This window comes from Typopeltis vanoorti, chromosome 3, assembly GCF_054136105.1.
Source record: "Typopeltis vanoorti isolate ZY-2024b chromosome 3, IOZ_Tvanoo_1.0, whole genome shotgun sequence".
In the NCBI taxonomy this organism is placed as follows: Eukaryota; Metazoa; Arthropoda; class Arachnida; order Uropygi; family Thelyphonidae; genus Typopeltis; species Typopeltis vanoorti.
Genome location: NC_143551.1, coordinates 63,583,964 through 63,596,425, shown reverse-complemented (window position 1 = coordinate 63,596,425; position 12,462 = coordinate 63,583,964). Strand labels below are relative to the sequence as shown.

The window sequence follows — 12,462 nt, the reverse complement described above, 5'->3', positions numbered from 1 at the left end:
AAATTTCATCCAGAACTGTTCATAATTTTCATTTGCTTTTTCTTTTTGTTGTATTATTTGTTCCAACATGAATAATGATAGGTTCCCTTACATCCGGTAGTATGTTATTATTCTATGTGTTTCTCTGTCCATTAGGTATACATAACAAAATTTTCCTTGCACCTCGCAGCGCAGTCGCCAGAATAGCGCAATATTGGAAAGACCTCTGTGTATAATGCAAGAAACTTTACAAGGGCTTTTCAAACTGGTCGGAGCTCACAGAATTATCACTCCCAAAAACAAACTGCCCAGAAACACAAACACTCACGTGCAAATTAGTTGATCTTATTTACATTAACTATATTTTCGATGAAATAATCACTTTTTTTTTCCTGTTTAACTTCAAATGTTAAAAATACATTTGATCATTTCTCCGTTCATTAATGGTGATAAGTTATTTCTTTAGCATTTTCTTTACAATTTGATTCGTTCCTTCAAATACGTTTTTATTTATTATTATTTGCTATCATCTTAAAGGGATTTCATTGTTATTACCACTATGATTAGTCACAATCTTCTTATTTCGATGCAAAATATTTCGTCTATTACAATCGAAAAAAGTTAAAATGAAGATCTCGCACTCGATTTTCAAATAATTTGCTACATATAATCATTCCTTAACACTTGTTTTGGAATCAAACCAATTGTGAGATTCATCTACTCCATTCGAATGGCTGCACTCCCCCCCCCCCCTTTTTTTAAATTTTTTTTTTTTTTTTGAGAATTACAAAACGATATATGACTTAAGATCGCTGAGATTTTAACCAAACATCAACCTTATTATTTAGCCAACCTTGTGAGGGGGGGGGGGGATTACGCTGAACTTCAGGAAACTGAATCTTGGATTCTGCGTTTGCTATCGGATACAATTATCAGTGATCCAGGAAAAACAGCCGGCCTGATTGGTTGAATAGTTAGTACATCCGCTCCCATAGGCATGGATGTTTGTGATTGTCCTATTAACTCTGTGTGGAAAGAACACCTGCGACTCTACCACTTCTTCTAGCAGAAAGGCTTCACTTCCCAATTCTGTGAGGTACGGGAGTAGAGTGACCATAGCATATATTGACAGCACATGTGCATAACTAACAGAAAAAACATGCTTAACACTTGCCTGAAGAATTCTCAGTTTATTAAGGTTTATCAGTTCTTACAAGATAATTCTTATATTAGAAGATTACTGCCTAGTTGGTTCTATCCCATGCTGTACGCCCCCACCATTATTCATTTTCCTACTCATTAATTTTTCACGAACATGGTGTTGTCCCTCTAGATTGATTGAAGAGCTTCTCATCGCCAACACTGAATCATTAGCCATAGAACAACCGTTGACGAGTAAACTTCTTGTCGGTAAGACGTGTGTGTGGAAGTAATCAATGAATTTAGCTTAACTATTGTGAGTTCAAATGTCATCGTTAATAACATCTGAATTCACAGTAGTTAGGCTGAATGACCAAACTGGCAGCAAAACTTAAGGAACGGGCCGTTCGTAAGAGAAAATTAGTTGACGAATCTCAGAGGATTTCAGCCGATTACAAATGCAACTTGAATGTGTCTGGGAGAACTTGCTTCGAAGCGTAATTCAATTTTAAGAAGCGGCTAACTCCAGGAATGTTTTACATCTAAATGATAATCTCCGCATGAATCATTCATTTTTTGGATGAATTGCTTGAAATATTATTATTGTACCAACACCTCCATGGAGCCCAAGACTCATCGCGGATTGTAAGACTTTGACATTAAAATAATAAAGCAACTTTTCCGATCTGAGCGCAAGACCCCAGTGGAGGGGATAGCAAAGAAAATAAACTAAAACTTTCATTTCATTAAACTTATTAGTAACAAATGATTATACTCATTGGGGAAATAATGACTATAAGCATATACAGTATTCAAACCTCGCGTTTTCTTTCAAAAATGCAGGTCGTAATTAATAAATGACAGCTGCATACTATAATTGCTGTTAAAAAGCATTTTCTTGTTCCTTACAGAATCGGTATTTCTGTGAAATGCAGCCACCAATTTTAACCTTTTATCCTTTCTTGGCTCATGGTTTTATTATTTATTTATTTTAGCAATTGAATTGCCTTCCCTTTTGAAATACTGAAAAAAATATATATAAAAATAATTTTTTTTTCTTCAGTACTACCCGAAAACTCAAATTATGAACCGAGATTAAACCTAGTTCGAGAAACGTAATCTTATCCAAATTCTTTCCATATAAATCTAAGAAAGCCGACTTTGGTACCTCAATGGAATGGAATGCCGCCGTCCATTAAAAATATCAAATATCGTTGTATAAACTACGCTATCGAATAGAAGTCTTAAAAATTATCTTGCCTTGTTTGAAAGAGAACGTACTTGAGCGTCAGGTTTCATAGTCACTTTGGCCCTCACGTGATAAACTGCCTCCAGCACATTCCTGAAAGGGGGGAGGGTTTAAATAAGCTCTTATCATTCCCAAACGTTGAGTGAAGGTTCTTATGCAAATATCAAAAACCATTCACACAGGTTTAACATCTAATAAATCTTGATTCCCTTGGAATCTGTTTTAAAAAAAATGTCCATTCGGTCAAAGCTTGGAAGCGAGTAAGATATGCGAACTTAAAATACGAGAACATAAAAGTAACCACTGAAAAACTAAATACAATCAGAATTTAGAAAAATAAATTCTACAGCTAACATTATGCTCTAAAAGGCTACAGATCCTTATGCTATCATAAAAGGACACTGGAGTTCGAATCTCGTATTGAAAGAAGTTATCGTTCTTCTTATAAAGAATCTTTCTTTATAATGGCTTTTCAGTTGAATAAATTAGCCAGTTTCATAGGAAAATGGAAGAGTTATTCTTCTCGGAAACTCAGTTTCATTCTGCAAACACGGCCAGAGTAACACAAGCACACACCTGCTTAAAAGACTTATTACTGGTTTCATAATTTTTGTTGCTTCAGCCATGATTCAAGACAACTTTAAACTCTGACACTAAGGAAACATTCATTACGCAGTAAAAAATAAAACAAATTATGGATATTATTTCTTGAAAATTTCTCGTATTACTCCTCTAAAATTAATATTAATTTTTATGGCTATTTTGCCTATTTTTCTTTAGGAGTTTTTTTCTTCTTCAATTTTTAGGGCATTATTGATATTTTAAACACCTAGATACATGAAGAATATAAAGAAGGAATAATTTTGGACATACCTTTATAGGATGTTCTTGGTTGTCTTCTTTTGGAGCAGCGTATAGCGATAAACATTTACATACCACTGCTGAAGTATGACAGGGAGGACGGAAATGTGAGAGAATTGCGGATAAGTCAAAAAGGTTTGTGAATTTAAAATCCAGGTTTCAAGTGAATTCTTTGGAAAGAAAGAGAAGGATAGAATATGACTTCTCCGTCCCCCTAAAAATATTCTATCGTTCACTTTCCAAAGAATTCACAGCCCACCCTTGACACTCGGATTTAAATTAACATACCTTGGCGTTATCCTCAATTCTCCCACATCTTTCTATATCCACATTTCCAACCTCCCCTTCCTTTAGATTAGGAGTTCCCAATCTGTGATATGCATTCTCTTTGGGGTGGGGGGTTGATACGCCGCGTGAGAGCTCAAAAGTCGCTAGATGTAGTAACAAAAGTTGCTAAGTTGGCAACACTGATACTGATTAATTTCTGAGAACTGAGTGACATTACTCAGTAAAATATTTATAAAATTTTATAAGATTTGTTAAATTGTTTATGTCACCCTTTGTGTTTATCGATATATGTAATTTATGAATACAAAATTATATATGTGTGTGTGTGTGTATTTTGTTTCCATTATTATACTATAATTATAGTTTTATCTATACAAGGGATACGCCAGTTACATACATTTCCAGTGGGGGGGGGGGGGAGGTGCGTGAAGTATAAAATGTTGAGAACCACTGCTCATACTTCAGCAATAATATAAATGTTTATCGCTATACGCCCGCTACTGCTCCAAAACAAGCCAATCAAGAACATCCTTCAAAGGTATGTCCAAAATTATTCCTTTCTTATATTCTTCATGTATGTAGGTCTTTAAAATATCAGCCATGTCATAAAAAAAAAAAAAAAAATTGAATGAAAAGCCAATGACATCATAAAAGGGGGTATTCCTAAATAAAAATAGCCATAAAAATTAATAAAACAACAAATTACATTTTTATAAACGTGAATCCTACTTATGATATAGAGGACTGATAGATAATTCATGAGGCTTGCTTTAGAGTCCAAACACTGAACTTTTTTTAAACGTCTCCACACGGGACGACAAAAATCGCATACCACCTAAAGACTTTCGCAAACATCCATGCCACTGTGAGATTCGAACCTACAGCCTATTGGTTGGTGATGATACAGCATCCCATCAACCATCCTGAGTGGACGCCGTACTTATCCACTCGGCGTGTATGTATCTTTTGGAGCGTTAGCAGAATGTTGCCATGGTCTTGTTGCCGTGGAAACAAGACCATGATGATACTCAGCTCATTCCATAGGCAAACAAACTTTGTATAGATACTCTTATTATGAGTCGTCGCAAGAGAACATTACTCCATTCTTTTGCCGAATTCATTAAAATTGTCACTAGTTCTGAAAAAATGAAGGCTTCTCTCACTTTTATTAGATATATTGTAGTCAATTCAAGATATTTGTCGTAGTCAGCCTGTGCTTTTTCTTTCTTTCCTAGTCAGCCTGAGCTAATGGATTACAGTAGCTTATGACATCACTGCAAGCACACCTTGAACATCCTACAAATAAGATACAAGGGCTGGGTTTATTAGTCGTTGACTCAAACAATACAACAGTACAATGTGTACGGACTAGTTTCGCACTCTGAGGACCAGTGGCTTCTTCAGAGTGGTAGATTGAGTATGGATTGCTAGTTAAAATAAATTTAAAATTTCAGATAAACCTTTAAAATAAAAAAGGTATTAAGAAAGAAAGAGGAGCCAGTGATATGCAGCATAAGTTAGCTGTCTTCTAGGATTGCCTGGAGGTGATTTGAAAAGTCGAACTAGAGTTATGTTGAGATCTAATCAATGATTTCCAAACATCACTCACGATGTATTTTTTTTTTTTTTTTTTTGAAAAAGAGAGAGAGAGAGTCATGTAAGTGAATGACAATAATGGATACTTTGATTCGACTTGAAGTTTTCTTCAAGATAGGGTATAGTGGTTTTATCCTAACTGATTACATCAGTTGTTCTGGAAGAATGGTTGATATGAAATATATAGAACAAATATATTTCATATTCATCAGCAAGATAAAACAGAAAACTAAGATTTCACTCTACTATCCCTTAACTTTTCTACATACCACATATACTATATATAAAAAACGTCGGAAACTGTTCAACTTGCAGGATTTTGAAGGCCTTATCCTTGTGTTTAGCGATAAACATGAGTAAGCGCGGCTGTTGCTAAACGCCTAATTATTCAAAGCAATTCAGATAATTTTCACTGAAAAAAAAAAAAAGGCTTTATTTATTTATTTTGCATATGCCAACAAAATTAGCGCCACTCAGCATCCGTCCTGATAATTCCTATCACTAATAAAGGCCAAAAAAAAAAAAAAAAAAAATTTCGAAAAGATTTACCCGATCCATAGTAACCCCTCACAGTAACAATAAAGTGAATATCGAAAGGGTCACTTATTTGGGAGTGCCTTTCAAATAGTGAAATATTATGGCAACTTATTCAGAAGTTAGGTCTAATAAATGTGCAAGTCCACGAGAAACGTTTGTTTCAAATAGTACAAACTATGCGATTTTTTTTTATAGTAATCCCACATACACACGGGAATTCAAGCATCTCAAGGATATTCTCTATTTACTGCTTGTTTATTTTTGAGTACGCTGCACCCAAAATGACTTGACAACTATTAATGCAGTTCATGGGAGTGCAGTGCATTTCAATGGCCTGGAAAAAGCAACTTAAGGAGAGATGAGGACGAATACATCATTCATAATCTGAGTGTGGGAGAAAGCATAACATATCTTATAGAATTTTTAATGCTTTTAGAATGGTCTAGGGACCGCTATCCTCCCTCACTATTTCTGGATATCAGCCATTGAAAAGAGAAAGATAACATCTTTTTTTTTTTTTTTTTGGCAGCAGTCCTAATGGGACTGAACGTTTTGTTTCAGTTCGTAAATTTTGCAGCTTACCGTCATTACACAAATGCATATTGCTTCCTTTCACTTAAAATGAGGTCACTGTAGTCAGTTGCTGAATCAAAAATTTAAAGCAGCACAATCAGGGTTATTTTAATAAAAGTGGTTTGATTTGCTTATTTCAGGAGATATTCGTTTATAAGTGTCAAGAAATAATTGCTCCATCCATCATGACAAAATGTCACAACTATTCAAAATTTTAGCAGGCTTTGCCATGAAATTTTATTAGTTGAACTGAGATATTTTAGCAATTAATAAAATCTGGTTTGAATGGTGAAGTTATTGGCTTATACTGTATATATATTCATTAGTAAACTATTAATGTACGATCTTGCCATATTGAACACTACTAAATTTTCAGTTTTTCCTTTATGATTTTAAAAATACTAATAACGAGACGAATACTCTGTTTTAAAGGGATGGAGACGAAGTTACGGGAGGAAATTTCGGCTTACTTGTAAAGACGATGACTCAGTTGAAAAGCTCTGAGAGATTCGTGGCAAATTTGGACTCTTTCAACCATATTCTCGCGATTGTGCTATAGGTAAGGCCCAACCGACTCCATGCTTGAAGTGAGACGAAATATTATTGACTCCCCCCCCCCCTCCATCCAGAGAGAAATCATTTCACTACTTTTTTTTTTGTCAAACATTCCACTTTCTTTTGAAGGGAAAAAACTTAAGATTGGTTTTACTATATTACTTTTAAGACAGATTAATATAAGAATTTTTTCTGGTAAAGAATGCACAAACGTTCCTGTTTCACCAAACAGACAAACGAAGCGTAATTTTTTTTTCTTTTTTTTTTTTTTTTTGAGGTTTCAAAAAATGAGCTGTCTATATCGAACAACTTAAAATAATATTTTTGAGGGGCACTGTTTTGAACTCTACTGGCTTCTCTTTACAGATAGACTAGGTAAAAACTCAGAAAAACTCCGGTATCGTGTTTAAAATTACAGCTCTTATATGTTTCCTATAAATAGGAAGATCGAGATCGTTAAAAAAAAAAAAAAAAATCTTGCTGTAAAACTGCAATCCCATTTCCTAATCTTGTTTCAAGAGGTATTGCATATAATCCCAGCAAGGAATAGGGCAGTTCAGACTAATATGGTCTGCTATTCATCACAAAAATAGCAATTCGAATAGAAAATTGTCGGGTCTGAAGAAATAATTCCCCGAGAAAGTTAAGTTCTGAATTGATAGATTCTCTTTTGTTGTTGTTGTGTGCGCGCGTTACAATTTTTAAAATGTAACGCGCGCGCACGAATGAATTAAAATTTAATTAATCTGATATTTCGTCTAACGGAGACGAAATATCAGATTCATTAAATTTTAATTCATTCTTCCCAGTGTTTTTTTTTAATGAGATGAAAAGTGTTGTTGGTTGGATATTCTCAGATTAATAAAGTCTGATATTTTATCACACTGAGGTAACGCTTCATTCAGTTTAATTAGTTTTTGATGGCGACGTTTATACGAAATTATGTCGTCATTTTAGCTTCGCTGATATTATCGCATTTCATTTAGTTGAATTCATTATTAGGCAGTTTTCATAAAAATTCTCTGTGAACACTTGCTTCTTCTCTTATGAAGTATCAAATATTTTAATTACTTCTTAAAGAAACAAAAGGTGGGCTAAATCGTCTAAATGTAGCGAATAACCTACCATGTTACTAGTTATTGAAAGCGACATCCCTCTCTCCCTCTCCCTCCTTCAGCTGCTTTATTTGTGGACATAGAAGTTGTCATACGAATAGTAAGGAATCCAAGTGTGTTGGAGTAGTTCTTTATTATACAAACAAGTACATGAAATCATCATGGTAACGCAAACCACAACTAGGTCGGCCACGTAGCACCTGCGGGCATTAAGCAGTCACTAAACATTAAAAAACAAAACGCGGAAGAAATGAAACTGCCTGAAAAAACTTCAAAGATGTAAAGGCAAAAAGAAAAAAAATGTAAAAATGCGAATGAAAACACGACAAAAAAAAAAGCATTTGCAACACTTTATGAGGAAAACTCATGCTAGCACATAACAGCAAAAAGCAACTCAAAACACAAGAAAGATCGTCGGCTATCAAAAAATAAAATAATAAATAAAAAATAATAATAAATAAATACATAAATAAAAGTATATATATAACTGAAAATTCGGCCGATTTTTTTAAGTAAAATTCATAGGAACAAGCATTCATTTTGCTATATAACAAAACTGCGAAAGAGTATTTATTGAAAATTATTGTAAAATAAATGTAAAAAATAGCATTTAAGATGACATGCAAAAACGGCAGTAAGCACAAAAAAAACTTTCCAAAAAATGATAAGTATTAATATAATAAGTATTACTTTTGTTTTTGTGCATGTATATACCTATAATCGTGAGAAACGTTTGTCAGCAGCCACGATTTCAAAGATTAAAATGTGGGCTGAAGAATCTTCGTTTCAGAAGGTCGACGGCAATTTCTTACAACAGGTTTTCATCAGAAGACAAACACGTGCCCGTGCTTTTCTTGCTAACTAGAAATCCAAGGGAAATAGGAGTAGTCTGTGCGCGCGCAAGAACTATCATTAAAAAATTCTAGAATATTATTTGTAGGTTCTTTTTAAATTACTGCAGCAGCCTGCCATTATCCTTCGCTGATTTCTAATATGAAAATAAAAATTATTTTTTATTTTCATATTGAAAAATAATTTAATTCTGGAGTCCGTAATTTAGGCAGGCGTCGATGTGATAGTAAGCAGACTAATAAAGTAAATGTGGTTGCTACCGTAACTAATAATTTTGGAACGGGGGGGGGGATTAAAAGAAATTTGAATTAGAGAATAAAGACAATAAAAAAATTTCCATTGTAATACTTAAGAGAATTTTGAATTTAAAAAAAAAAGGAAAAAAATAAAGGAGTGGCTTGATATTTTGCTGAATTTACAGAAGGAATAATTACTACATGATAGAGGAAGGAAATATCAGAATTCGTATACGTGACGAAATATAATTTGAAATCCGATAGCAAAACAAGTGAGGAAGGAAAGGATAGGTTTCCTAGGGCTTTTCCTGCATATCAGAAATATTCATAAGGTTCTTGGAAGCAGAGAGGACGACATGACATTAAGGAGGATCTAAAATACGTTACTTAACAGATTTATTTTTCTCCTTCGTCAAAATTCTAAAATTATTTATCGCATTTGTTTTTTTCTATTCCACTCTAAGAACGTACAGGAGCAATGAGTGAGTCGAAAATTTTCGACTAACATCATTCTGTGGTAAATGCAAATAGGAAATTTATTTTCTCAGGTTTATATAATGACATTGTGTGTATAATTTATATTATTTTTGTATATTCCTTTTTTTTTTTTTTCGTTTGCAAGTTCTGCAAATTAAACAGTGACGTCATCGTTGTGTTTTGCTTGATAGCTAAATATTCAATTCCTGCGAGTTCAATGAACAACGGCAAAAACTGGTTCTTTTAACTCTATATGCTGATTTTATTTTTCTATTGGAAAGCGGAGACGTTCGCCAAATTCAATCATGCAATGATTATAAATAAGTATAATCCTGGACTCGACAAATACCCTCGCCCACCTGCAAGTGGCGAGGAGCTGCAAACTGGGAAAAAAATTTTTTATTTATTTAATTTAAAAAAAAAAAAACTTCAACCAATATACAGCATTACTAATTACTTTATGGAACTCCTGCTGATTTATTGAGACATACCATTAAAAATATGTGGATCTTGGGCGAGTAAGGTTTTGTATAATTTGTCGAACCCCGAGTATAATGAATAACGGACGGAAACTGATTCGATGTTGTTTATTTTATTAATGAATTGGAACTTTCAAAGTTTTTTTTTAAGCAGATTTAAAAATTGTTATAACGTATCACATTACATTATCGAAACGTCAAATCTTCCATTTTCAGAAATAAACTGTTATATTCCAGCATATAAGAAGGTATGCATTTAACTATTATTAAGAAATAAATTCATTCATACTATTAAACGATACTGATTAAAAAAAAAAATGTTTCCTTCTGCTACTTGGAAAAAATATACAGGATATGAAAAAACTGTGAAAATTTACATGATACAAGATTTGCTTTTTTTCTTCCTTTGATAGTTGTAAACTTTATAACTTTGTACAAGATATGTATCAGAATGCTTTATAAATATAACTGGATTATATTATGACTGACATAATTTCGTCTTTTAGTGAAATTATCTGCTGGCACTATTGAAAACAACTTCACTACACTAGTCTATAACACTGCTGGCACGTTTGGCGTCTTATTTTATTTATGCAATATAATATTAAGGACTGGAAACTATCTTGTTTCCAGTCCTTAATAAGGGGAAAAAAAGACGTTTTAGAATAACTTCATAATTGCAGTTTTAGTTCATGTTTTCAGCATTTCAGAAATAAAATTTTGTACATTTCTTTCTTTCAGTTTTTTTATTTTTTATTTTTTTTAAATACGCACATGGATATTCAAAACATGCTTGAAACAATTGATTTGAATTTTTCCTTCATTTTTATCATTTGTTATAAGTATTAATTTCCATGGTTACAGCGGGCCGCACCCCCTATAGGAAATTATATTAATGACAACCAGATCACTTATACAACTACCGGCGTGGGAGTTCAGTGACTGGAACACTTAGTCACGCAAGGAAACCGCCATGAATTAAATTGAAATTGAGAATGTATAAAAATAAATATAACGAATAAGCCAAAAGTTATTTGAAGTTTTTAACAATAGCGTTACTAATAATAAGACTACACAAACCTTTTCTTTAAGTAGATACTTCAGCACACATCAAGCGGTAATTTCAAATAGTTTCCGCCAAGAAAGCACATTTCCAATATTTATTCAGTAATTCCATTGAACTCGCACAACATATCTGTAATTCGTATTAACAGCGTTGGAAAGGTAGAATGTAAAGGTCCCTCACGTAGCACATATCCGTTCGTGGATGATATTAAACGTCACTACAATTCAGAAGGAAACAACAGCAGTCGTCACAATAGAACTTTGTCGCTTTGCCAGCGGCCGCCAGGTGAAGTCGCGAAGCGTGGTAACACTACACGTTTCACTCCCTTCCCAGACTGACTGCAACCTGCGGTAACGAGTGAGCCGAAGTCAGCAAGCCCTGTCAGTGGGGCCCCCGAGGCACACTTGCGTCCTGAAACAAACAGGTTTTTCCTGTTCATTTATCTTGTTTCCTTAAACGAGATTGGCACGCTCAGAATAAACTATACAGGACATCAGTGGAAAGAGATAATGCAGTTACACCGAACCCTGCACTGTTGTTCTCTGAACTCACTAGATGTCACTATAATAAGTGCCACTAGACAACAAATCATGTACTTCAGAACTCGTAAGAAAAATAATAAAATTTAAAAAAAACTAGCAAAAATAAGATTTTTACATCATCTGTTTACAGGAAGGGTAAAATTGAGACAAGGAATTGAAAAAATGGTCTTACAAAAAAGGTGGGAGTATTAATACTGTGCTCTGTTGTAACTAACAAAAATACAATTATGATGACTGAACTGTCACCAAATATCAGTGCACATAGTTTTAGTTAGTTAGCTCACTTGATGAGTGCACTTCAAAGAAAGAAAACCAACAACAAATTTCAACTACTAAAAAAAAAAAATGTCCAACTCACTGAGCTACTGAATGATATCACATTCCCTGTTAATCAGCTTCCTTGCAGACGATGAAAGTTGGAGACGCATGCGCGGTAATCTATTAAACTAGTAACCGCAAGGTCGGCGCACTGAATGTACTATTGTTACCAGTTAAAGTATCACCAGTTATGCAGTAAAGTTTTGCTTCGTAATTTTCAGTGAATGAGGAGGTATAGAGTAGAAGTAATACAAATCTAGTTGACTATGATTTAAAAAAAAAAAAAAAAAATCGATATTTCATGTTTAAGTAATTTTAAGTTTTCTATTTTTTAGTACAGAGTGTTTCAGACTATTTATATTGGCTGGAATAACAAATAAACTTAAGGGAAGACCCTACTAAGATCCTAAGCAAATAAAGTACAAGGAAGACACCTAGAAAAATGGTGTTATCTACTGTTGTAAATATAGTGGTGTCTGTGGCTGTACTGTGTATTTTGGCTTTGCAGAACTAGGAGACAGGAAAGGTTTTTATTTATTTTTGCCGAGAGAAATGAGGAAACAAATATTATTATGATGTTTCCTCAATGTCCTTTTTAC

At 33.7% G+C, this 12,462-nt stretch overlaps 1 protein-coding gene across 4 annotated transcripts in view; it reads right to left on the bottom strand.

Moving 5' to 3' along the window:
* Nucleotides 1–11,807, bottom strand: part of LOC150108211 (uncharacterized) — a 59,692-nt gene extending 47,885 nt beyond the window's left edge. For 2 of the 4 annotated variants that reach the window (XM_090415653.1, XM_090415652.1), the window contains exon 1: nucleotides 11,018–11,807. The gene's annotated coding sequence lies outside the window, so the exon portion shown is untranslated. The remainder of the gene's footprint in view (nucleotides 1–11,017) is intronic. The other 2 variants (XM_090415649.1, XM_090415651.1) reach the window with 1 other exon arrangement.
* Between the last annotated feature and the right edge of the window lie 655 nt (nucleotides 11,808–12,462).